Source organism: Schistocerca gregaria, chromosome 5, assembly GCF_023897955.1.
Source record: "Schistocerca gregaria isolate iqSchGreg1 chromosome 5, iqSchGreg1.2, whole genome shotgun sequence".
Lineage (NCBI taxonomy): Eukaryota > Metazoa > Arthropoda > Insecta > Orthoptera > Acrididae > Schistocerca > Schistocerca gregaria.
Window position 1 is genome coordinate 402,154,989 of NC_064924.1, and position 10,508 is coordinate 402,165,496.

Below are 10,508 nucleotides of genomic sequence, written 5' to 3' on the forward strand. Positions count from 1 at the left end.
GCTCCACAAATTTCTCTTCTCCCCAATTCTATTCAATACCTCCTCATTAGTTATGTGATCTACCCATCTTCAGCATTCTTCTGTAGCGCCACATTTCGAAAGTTTCTATTCTCTTCTTGGCCAAACTATTTATCGTCCATGTTTCACTTCCATACATGGCTACTACACTCCATTCAAATACTTTCAGAAACGGCTTCCTGACACTTTAATCTGTACTTGATGTTAACAAATTTCTCTTCTTTATAAACGTTTTCCTTGCATTGCCAGTCACATCTGTCAACACCTGCTTTCTTTGGGATTGGAATTATCATATTCTTCTTGAAGTCTGAGGATATTTCACGTGGCTCATACAAATTGCTCACCAGATGGTAGAGTTTAGTCAGGGCTGGCTCTCCCAAGACTGTCAGTAGTTCTAATGGAATGTTGTCTACTCCTGGGTACTTGTTTCGACTTATGTCTTTCAGTGTTCTGTCAAACTCTTCACACAGTATAATATCTCCCATTTCATCTTCATCTACATCCTCTTCCATGATATTGTCTTCAAGTATGTCGACCTTGTATAGGCCCTCTATATACTCCTGCCATCTTTCTGCTTTGTCTTCTTTGTTTAGAACCAGGTTTTCATCTGAGCTCTTGATATTCACACAAATGGTTCTCTTTTCTCAAAAGTCTCTTTAATTTTCCTGTAGGCAGTATTTATCTTACCCCTAGCGAGATAAGCCTCTACATCCTTACACTTGTCCTCTAGCCATGCCTGCTTAGACATTTTGCACCTCCTGTCGATCTCATGTTTGAGATGTTTGTGTTCCTTTTTGCATGTCCAGTTACTGAATTTTAATATTTTCTCCTTTCATCCATTACATTCAATATATCTTGTGTTACTCAAGGATTTCTACTAGCCCTCAAAGCTACCCATTCTTCTTCTACTGTATTTCTTCCCCCCATTCCTGTCAGTCGTTCCCTAATGCTCTCTCTGAAACTCTCTACAACATCTGGTTCTTTAAGTTTAACCAGGTCCCATCTCCTTAAATTCACACCTTTTTACAGTTTATTCAGTTTTAATCTACAGTTCATAGCCAATAGATTGTGGTCAGAGTCCACATCTTCGCCAGGAAATGTCTTACCATTAAAACCTGGTCCCTAAATCTCTGTATTACCATTATATAATCTATCTGAAACCTTCCATTATCTCCAGGCCTCCTTCATATATATAACGTTTTTTCAGGATTCTTGAACCAAGCGTTAGCTATGATTAAGTTATGCTCTGTGCAAAATTCTGCCAGGCAGCATCCTCTTTCATTTCTTACCCCCATTCCATATTCACCTACTATGTTTCCTTCTATTCCATTTCCTACTATCGAATCAAAGTCAGCCATGACTATTAAATTTTCGTCTTCCTTCACTATCTGAATACTTTATTTTATCTCATCACGCATTTCTTCAATCTCTTCGTCATCTGCGGAGCTGGTTGGCATTTAATCTTGTACTAATGTAGTAGGTGTAGGCTTCGTGTCCATTTGGCCACAATAATGGATTCACTATGCTGTTTGTAGTAACTTACCCACACTACTATTTTTATTCAGTATTAAACCTACTCCTGCATTACTCTTATTTGATTTTGTATTTATAACCCGGTATTCACCTGACCACTAGTCTTGTTCCTCCTGACACCGAACTTCACTAATACCCACTATATCTGACTTTAACCTATCCATTTCCCTTTTTAAATTTTTTAACCTACCTGCCCAATTAAGGGATCTGACATTCCACGCTCTGATCTATAGAACGCCAGTTTTCTCTGTCCTGATAATGACGTCCTCCTGAGTAGTCCCTGCCCGGAGATCTGAATGGGGGACTATTTTACTTCCAGAATATTTTATCCAAGGGGTTAAGCTGCATGCCCTTGGGGAAAATTATGGCTGTAGTTTCCCCTTGCTATCAGCCGTTTGTAGTACCAACACAGCAAGGCCGTTTTGGTTAGTGTTACAAGGGCAGATCAGTCAATCATCCAGACTGTTGCCCCTGAAACTACTGAAAAGGCCGCTGCCCCTCTTCAGGAACCACATGTTTTTCTGGCCTCTCAACAGATACCCCTCCTTTGTGGTTACACCTATGGTACAGCTATCTGTGGCACACAAGCCTCCCCACCAATGGCAAAGTCCATCATGGTCCATGGGGGGATACACTCAGTATCTGCTCGTATTAGTATTAAAGTCAACATCATACATAGAGTATTGGCACTGCCTGGTCTGGAAGTACTGAAGTGCTGTACGTTCTGTGAATTAAATATTAATTTGTGGAACAGTACATAAAGTTTCGACCACTGCAGTGATTGATTTTAGAGGCACATCGGTATATATATTCTTGAATATTGTCAAGAATATTACTAGTGATAGACTGTAAGTACAAATCCTATTCTGCAGCAGCACAAGGTAAAGTTAAATGTCAATTGCTGTGTAAAAGTTGAGTTATATAATGTTAATTCTCATGTGTCAACAGATATGCCTAAGTTAAAATCGGATGTAAATTGTCGCATTGATAACAGCTGGTCCTACAGAGAATAAAGTTAGAACAGCTGGTTATTGAAGTTGGTTTCAAAATTAAATTCAGATCTTAGCGAGGTGTGCAAAAATTGTGACGCCCAAGCTTAGGGATCTGAAAGTAACATATTGAAAAGGTTGGAAATGAACAAAACTGTCTGCTGCTGTTTCACTGAGGATTCGAGCAGAAGTGTTTTAACATGAGCAGACAGTGATCCAAGAATTAAGTAATATCAGTGATAAGACAGTGCTTGATGAACACACTAATTTTATGGCACATGTAACAGAGAAAGGTTGCACGCTGAACACTGAGGAAACAACACATGTCGTTTCAGACACAGTGGCTGCCCCCTTATAAAGTAGTTAACGAGGAGCTAGTTAAAATCGACAATGAATTTTCAAAGTTGATCAGGAGTGTATTACAGCATTCACCTCCTACTTCAGTAGAAGCTGCATTGATTGGATGTCAAAAACGTAGTTATTTAGATCCGAACAGAAATGTGCATCTGAAACTATTCACACAGAAATATGTCGACAGATTATCAGTCTCCTAGTCTGCATGAGAGGAAATTTCTGGTGCAGCTGGATATATCACGGGTGGGAATGAAGTAGCGAAAGACTGAAACGATTTACAGGGGTCCAAGGACAAATTTTTAAACGAGTGTTATTCTATAGAAACTCAAGAACTGCTTGTAGATTTCTGAAGCAGTAGTAAGTATGAAACAGATCATGGCATAATGAAAGGTTTCTGCGATTACTGGTGAGAACGAATTAAGTATCTGGACACAGACATGGGCACAGAAATGTTTGCTGTGCATAGAGAACGTATGTTACCATTCTATATTCACAGAGAACTAGTTGCAACGCCGAGTGATATTTGCAAGAATTTCATGTGTGTACTCAAAAGAATTTAATTATTGCATTGTAATATTGATAGACTGCAGAGTTTACAACTGAAATGCAGGAAGGTGTAAGACAAGTGTGCCTTGTGAGCAGTCGGGTGTTGCACCCTTGACGCACCCAAGAAGCGAGTCAGTAGCAGTTATTGTACCGATAATGAGGAATATGACACTGTGTATATGGCACAAGACTTGTTAAGCTGGACAGTTTTTTTGTGCAAGATCTGCCAATGACAACAATGTACGAGGTCCCAACTTTCATTCTAAACCTGACAATAAGGTTCATGTAATACATACAAATGAACTGAGGACAGCAGAAGACATAGATGACCTTGGTGACATAATGGGAAAGTATATTCACCAACTAGTTTGGTTCAACCATGGATGGTGTTTTCTAGCAACATTGATAGCAGTGGGAGAGACTTACTCTTAGCACTAAGTGTGTGTGCATTGTGGCATGACCTTCCCAGCAGTAGTTGAAATCATCTTGACGTTATTAACATATTTCACACACCAGATACACGTGGGCTTGTGCAGCTGTCTGATGAACAGGAACCAAATGGAACAGGAATAATAGAAAAAACTCATTTATCTGGCAAGTGTGGGAACGTTGGTCTCCAAACAGCATAATAAAGAACTTAAGGGTAAAACACTACCAGAAAGCATGTGAGATAACTTGAACTAGCAATTAAAATTAGACAGCACAAGAGTGCCTCAGAGGGGGGAGGAGCACGAGCCATGTTATCCATATATGTGTGTGTTCAATGAACATTCTGCATATAAACTGTCTCAGAGTTGGATAACGATCATCAATGCTTTTATACTCCCAGACAGAGTGGGGTGAAACTAGGCGTCTTCGTGACCTGTCTCTTCATGACAGGATATTTAGAGAGTTTAAATGTCTTCCTGCAGGAAGAGATAAAATGGAAAATTCAGTAGCTATGCTTGAGTTTCATAGAAAAGTCATAATTAAAGACTTATTATATGAAGAAGAGCCAGTATCCATTTCCGCTTATGTAAATCCTATTGAAAATGCAGTAGTAGGTGATTTGGAAAGTGAGTTATCAATGACAGCTGTTCAGAACTTTCAATGATTTCACAAGATTATTTTTCAGCTTTTCAAAACAAAATATATATGGCAGTATTGGTGGTCTCCAACGTTAAAATCCTAAGCACTACAGAGGCATTGCCCAAAGCAATCTTTCACATGTGTTTGATAATTTCGAAATTCAATTTTAACTGGATTATAGTTGTAGATTTTCTGAATTTGTATGGTTGTGATGTAAATGTTACATTGTGTAAAGTGAAAATGTGTGTTAAAGAATAGGCAGTAGTGGTTCCGTTTTTGCAGCAAAAGGAACCAGTTATGGGAATCTTTGGCTATCAAAGTAAGGTAGAAATTAGAAAAAAAAGAGGAACGAAGAGCTTAAGGAGTTTAAAGAGCAACAGAAACACAATGTAGGAGCTATTTATGAATGAATAAGGTTTCTTGGGATTAAAAGAGTATTATGCATAAAGGAAATGTTGCTTGGAACTAAGGTAACAGTGCAAACTGTGACATGTGTGCAAGGATGAAGATGTTATGTAAAAGAGATGATTGATTTGGAGCCCCAACAAGTACTTAAACTGTAAATACTATGTATTAAATTAAGAAAACAAACACTGAGCAGCATAGAGCAAAAGAATAATGTTAAGGAAAAGGAATTGATCATGTCGGATTTTTGGTTATTAATTGGTTGAAATGCATCGAGCACCAGAATACTATTAAGTTTTTACATTTACATAGTTGTAAAGCAGGCAAGGTGAAGTAGCAATTGAGTTGCTAGAGAAGTTAGGGTAAGTGGTTAATAAATGAAAGTGTAGGGATTAAGTAACTGTGTTGAAAGCAACAAAGAAATGTGATATTCAGTCTACTAAAAGAGTATCACAGTGCAGTAATGGTCTCAGAAAAGTCGATGGCGTCAAGAGTAGTAGTCATTTGTTGGAGTAAACCATGACAGGAAATAATGATAGCTTCCAACGATTAACCAGCCATGACTAAAGATATTCCAAAACTATCTAGAAAAAGCTAACATTACAAAGAAAGCTGGGTCTAGGTCCTTACAAATTTTACTGTGCAGTGAGGCAATTCGTGGCGTCCAGGCCCCACTGTGAGCAAAAAATTCTGAGATTTGTGAACCTTGCACACAAATGAGAAGAATCCTTAGAGGTAGGGGTTGGAGTGGATGCTGTCAGTCACGAAGGTTGAGACGAAATTATCGCAGATGTAGTGTGCAGTAATACCTTCCTCATGTGCCATGCCTATTGTCAGATCTCAAGGTGCAGTCACTCCTCTCATGTATTTTCAATTACCACAACACTAGCATGTGAAACTGTGTGGTGAAGTCTAATTCCAAATATTAAGTAGTGCAACAGTATTATTGTGAATACAGTGCGTATATCACAAAAAGAAATGGTCTTGTTGTAATTTATTGTATTAGAATGAATTTTAGATTAGATGTATTTCATTTGGCAAGGAAATTGGTACTACTAAGTATCAGTTGCTGTTTTTTTTTTAAATCAATAGTGTCAAGTATAGGGAAAACTCCAAAGATATGGTAGTAGTTGTAACGGACATGAAAATGCCAGGATCAAAAGCTGTTAAGTATAATACAGATAAAAATAAAGTTTACCTACATGTCTGGGTAATAACATGAAATGGATTAATCACCTTTTCTTCGAAATTCATGGAAGTCTTGAAAGCAGTGGGGATGGATGAGACGTGGCAGTGGTTATATCTGTCCATTGTGCACACTCATTGCACTCCCCCGTTACTAAATTAATAAATTAAAATAATTAAGAAGAGACATACTAAACTGGAATCAAAAGTAGATGATTAGAGAATTTTATTAAAAGAAGTTTGGTGAAAGCAGAACCGCGATCTTAGAATCATGAGGTATTTAAATTTTTAATTCAGTGTTACTGATCTGAATCTGTGTGAGCCAGAGGCAAGAGTGTACCACCATGATCGTGTAGCTGGGCGATGTTGGCCACAAAAACGCAAGTCACCAGTGATGTGGACCCATCTCAAGCTGTTGGGAATGTTCAAAAGCTGGCAGAATAGTACTGTGTCCTATGCGAAAATTCTGTGTTGTCTGCAGAAATAGAAACCCCTTCAGTACGACATGGTGGAAGAGTCCAAAGGAATGTTCAAGGGCAGAGAAAAAATTGTACACGATAAAGTTACATATTGCCACACATATGAGGTACGAGAATTTCTGAGAGTGTCTGCATCGTAGCAACAACATAAGCTTTTATAACATTAAAAGCATCAGCCATTCTTAAAGTGGATGGTTTGACGTCACTAACACCTAAGATGGGCAGAAGTTGAGGTGACATGCTATTGTTAAGAGAGTGCAGCTGGCAGTTGGAACGATCAAACATACGGCGAATGTCAGCTCCGTAGTTATGCTTTGTTATTGTGCATATGAAGTCAATAAAGACTCAGAAAATAAAATCACTTAGGAAATGAATTTCTTTGGTATTGCCAAAGTATATTTTGATTCGTGACAACGATAGGAGACAGACAATGTTAGACAATGCGCAAAGCTTATGGCAGGATCGATGCCATCATTCAGTTCATGTCAGTAAGTTGAATACTTGGACTACATCAGTCTTTACTGCCTCAGAGTTGTGATTTTATAGTTACTGATGACCACATGGTTGCGACAGAGATTATTTTATAACATTGGTTTTGGGAGAACATTGGATTAGTAAGTGCCAGCAATTCCTGTACTTTTCTGGTGTGGTGGTAACAAGTTCCGTGTGGCAGGTACCAGAAGTCATATACTGTGAAGAGTAGTAGAATTGTGGCAGCTTAGCTGTGAAAATTTGTGTGTGAGTTACTTTTTCTTCAGTATGGTCGGGTCAAGAGTAAGAAGTTATGGTCATGTGAACATCTTGAATTCTAATCAAAGCTTTTGTAACTTTGTGCAGTTGCTGTAACGAATGTTCACCTATAAATTTGCATGGCACTACTCTTCAAAAATATATTAAGATTTTACAAAAAAATTTGTTATTCATTTACAGGTGTACCAGCTTCTACCTGAGTGTTGCTGTCACAGTTCAATTCGTTATCAAAGTTTATATGGTAGAGCGCAACACTCTGGCAGCTGCACTGCTGGTAACATCGGGTAAGTTTAAAAACCAAAAATTTGCTGTCGGACCTCAGAGATGTACAACCAACAGGTAAGCCTGCTGTTCACTAGATCCATGCACACATGTGAGAATTCCACTTCCCAATAAAGGCATTTTGTTTAGGATACATTGTTGGTTATCGTTTGGACATCAGTAATCTTTCCTTTGTCGTCTGATAGTTGTTTTGTTTCCCTGATATTAAAATTCCAAGTCAAATTAACGTAAAACACGACGTGAAGTAGCAGAAAATTTTTATGTCATTGATGGAGGTGTTACAGAACGAGAAGAAGGCATCCACGATCGCTACAGCCTCCTCCCTTTCTCCAGGGCTGATGTTGTTGCGACGTTTCGTCTTGAAAGTCAGATGTACACTGAAAGGGATTCTGCTGGAGCCTCGCCTTATACAGTGGAAGAGTCGCCAGACGTGCGACAGATTTGTGGGTAGCCAGGTTTGGAATTAGCTAACTGTGTTGCGTTGCTGTCGCAGCGACAGGTAACTAACATTAAGTGATTTGTCGCCCAGTTATCACACTGACCCACGCTGGCAACCATTGACTCAGCTAAATTATGGCCGCAACCTTGGCTCGCCGCAGTAGCCGAGCTGTTCTAGGCGCTACAGTCTGGGACTGCGCTACAGCTATGGTCGCAGGTTCGAATCCTCTCACGAGCATGGATATGTGTAATGTCCTTAGGTTAGTTAGGTTTAAGTAGTTCTAAGTTCTAGGGGACAGATGACATCAGACATTATGTCCCATAGTGCTCAGAGCCATTTGAACCATTTTATTTAACTGCAACCTTGGCTGCGCCAAATTTACACATTACAGCAGTGAAGTAATGAAAAAACTTTGTTAATAAAATAATTTATTTTCACCTAATTCAGTATATTGTCCTATACAAACACACGAAAATTCAGATCGCAAGCATTCTACTTTTCCTCCATGAGCTTGAGCGATGAACAATCAAAAGTCATTCGGTGTCTGATTGCTGCATGCTTGTAAATATCAGGCATCCATAATGATTTATCACTGCCTTTCACGTATATAACCATGGTCGAAAATTTGAAATGAATTTTTTATAATCCTTGATTCATTCAAGGATCATTACAATGAGTTTCATGATACTTGTGACTCAACCAGAATGCATTTTTTATTGTCTTGGAACATTTCAAGTCTCTGAATGGTTTAGATGGCGCAACGTTTGTGGCTACTGTCGTAAAAACGCGTCTACTATTCGTGTACACAACATATGTGATATCCTTATATGTAAATTGTCCACAGTCATAAAAAAATCCTTGAGTGTCTATTATGATGTTCATACTTTGAGGTGCCATCTATTAATACTTCAGATGCAATGCTGTGACTATTCATTTATGTGAGTCTCTGTACAATTCCCTATATTGGAGAGCAATTCTCAACACAGACTTGTAGTATCAGCACATACCTAGCAGTGATATCTGGAAAGTTCTCAGGTGCCTCGTATTATATACAGGCATCTATGGGACATGTTCTGTCACTACATATGGTGTAAACTTATTAAATTCCTTTGGACTGAGCATGCATCCAACTTCTCTACAATCTTCATCGTATGGTGGACGAAATTTCGCATATATATTGAATAATAAACCGTAGATTTTATTACTCCAGTATTCATGCAAATTTTCATAGAGGTACAACGTAGCATTAAGGTAAACAATTGCGTTAATTACACTGCAGTAGTTGAAATCGCTTAAATGAAGACTCTAGTTCCCTTTCCTACCTTTTTGTAGCGTAAGTATTATCAACCAAAGTGTTTCTAATTGCAGTTACGTCTTAATAGTCCATATTTGTCGAGTGCTGCTTGGTAGCAGAGGATAGTCAAAAAGCTCTTCTGACTGGAAATTCAATGGCAGATTAATTCCTAAATCAATCATATTTAAAAGTTTCAACTGCTAAATGTCAATTACTAAAATATGAAGCATCATCCTCTACTAACTTATCACTAACAATCTTGTTGGTTTCAGGTGTATTTTCTCCTTGTTTGTATGCATTACTATCCTTTGCACTTTTTACCAGAAAAAGTTCCTGCTTTACATTTACAAGAACACACCTCATGTCCTCGAATTAACATATTGGGATATATGTACAAACTGTTGCATTTGTATTCAGTTGTAGGTTAATCTTATGTTTCACCCATGATCCAGTTTGCATTTCTAAACCGTTCAAAGCCTGATTTCGAAGCGGAAATGTGTGGTTTAAAGTTGATATGATCCCTACAGTGCCTGTGCAGGCAATTTCAGTTCCGTTTAGTTTGTACCGTATTTCTTGAATCAGGAATGCAAAGCATTACCAGTGAGATGAGTCATTGTTGTCTCGTTTCCGTCTGTTTGAACTACTTTTCTTTCACAGCATAGGAAACTGTCGCTGGATAGTGTTACAGCATGAAAAATTGTTACAGTATCCTGATATTAAATCATAAGTTCATTCTTGTCATTGTTGACAAATATTGCCCAAACAAAAGGTTTATGTGGGAAGTATTCTTGATGTATAAATCATTCGTCATATTCGACTGAGGCAACTATATTGGGTGCAATCGTTGCGCCATTTCAAGCCTAGTGATTTGAGAAATTGACAGTTTCTACATGTTAATTCGTTGTGCTTCCACTGCAAACTGATGCATTGACGGTTGTCTGTTGGCTTTATGCCTTACACACATGCTGCTCCTGTTCCATCTTCATGTGTAAACACGATACGATTTCATCACCGTGATAGTCGATGAGATGTCTGTCTTGGTCTTCAATATTCAACACAGGAAGATGGTATGTCTGGATTGTCACTGGAAGGTACATGTACTTGGTTGGAGCTTCAATAATTTTGTAACCTCGGCTAACTTTAGGGAAGAATCAGCAGATTGTATG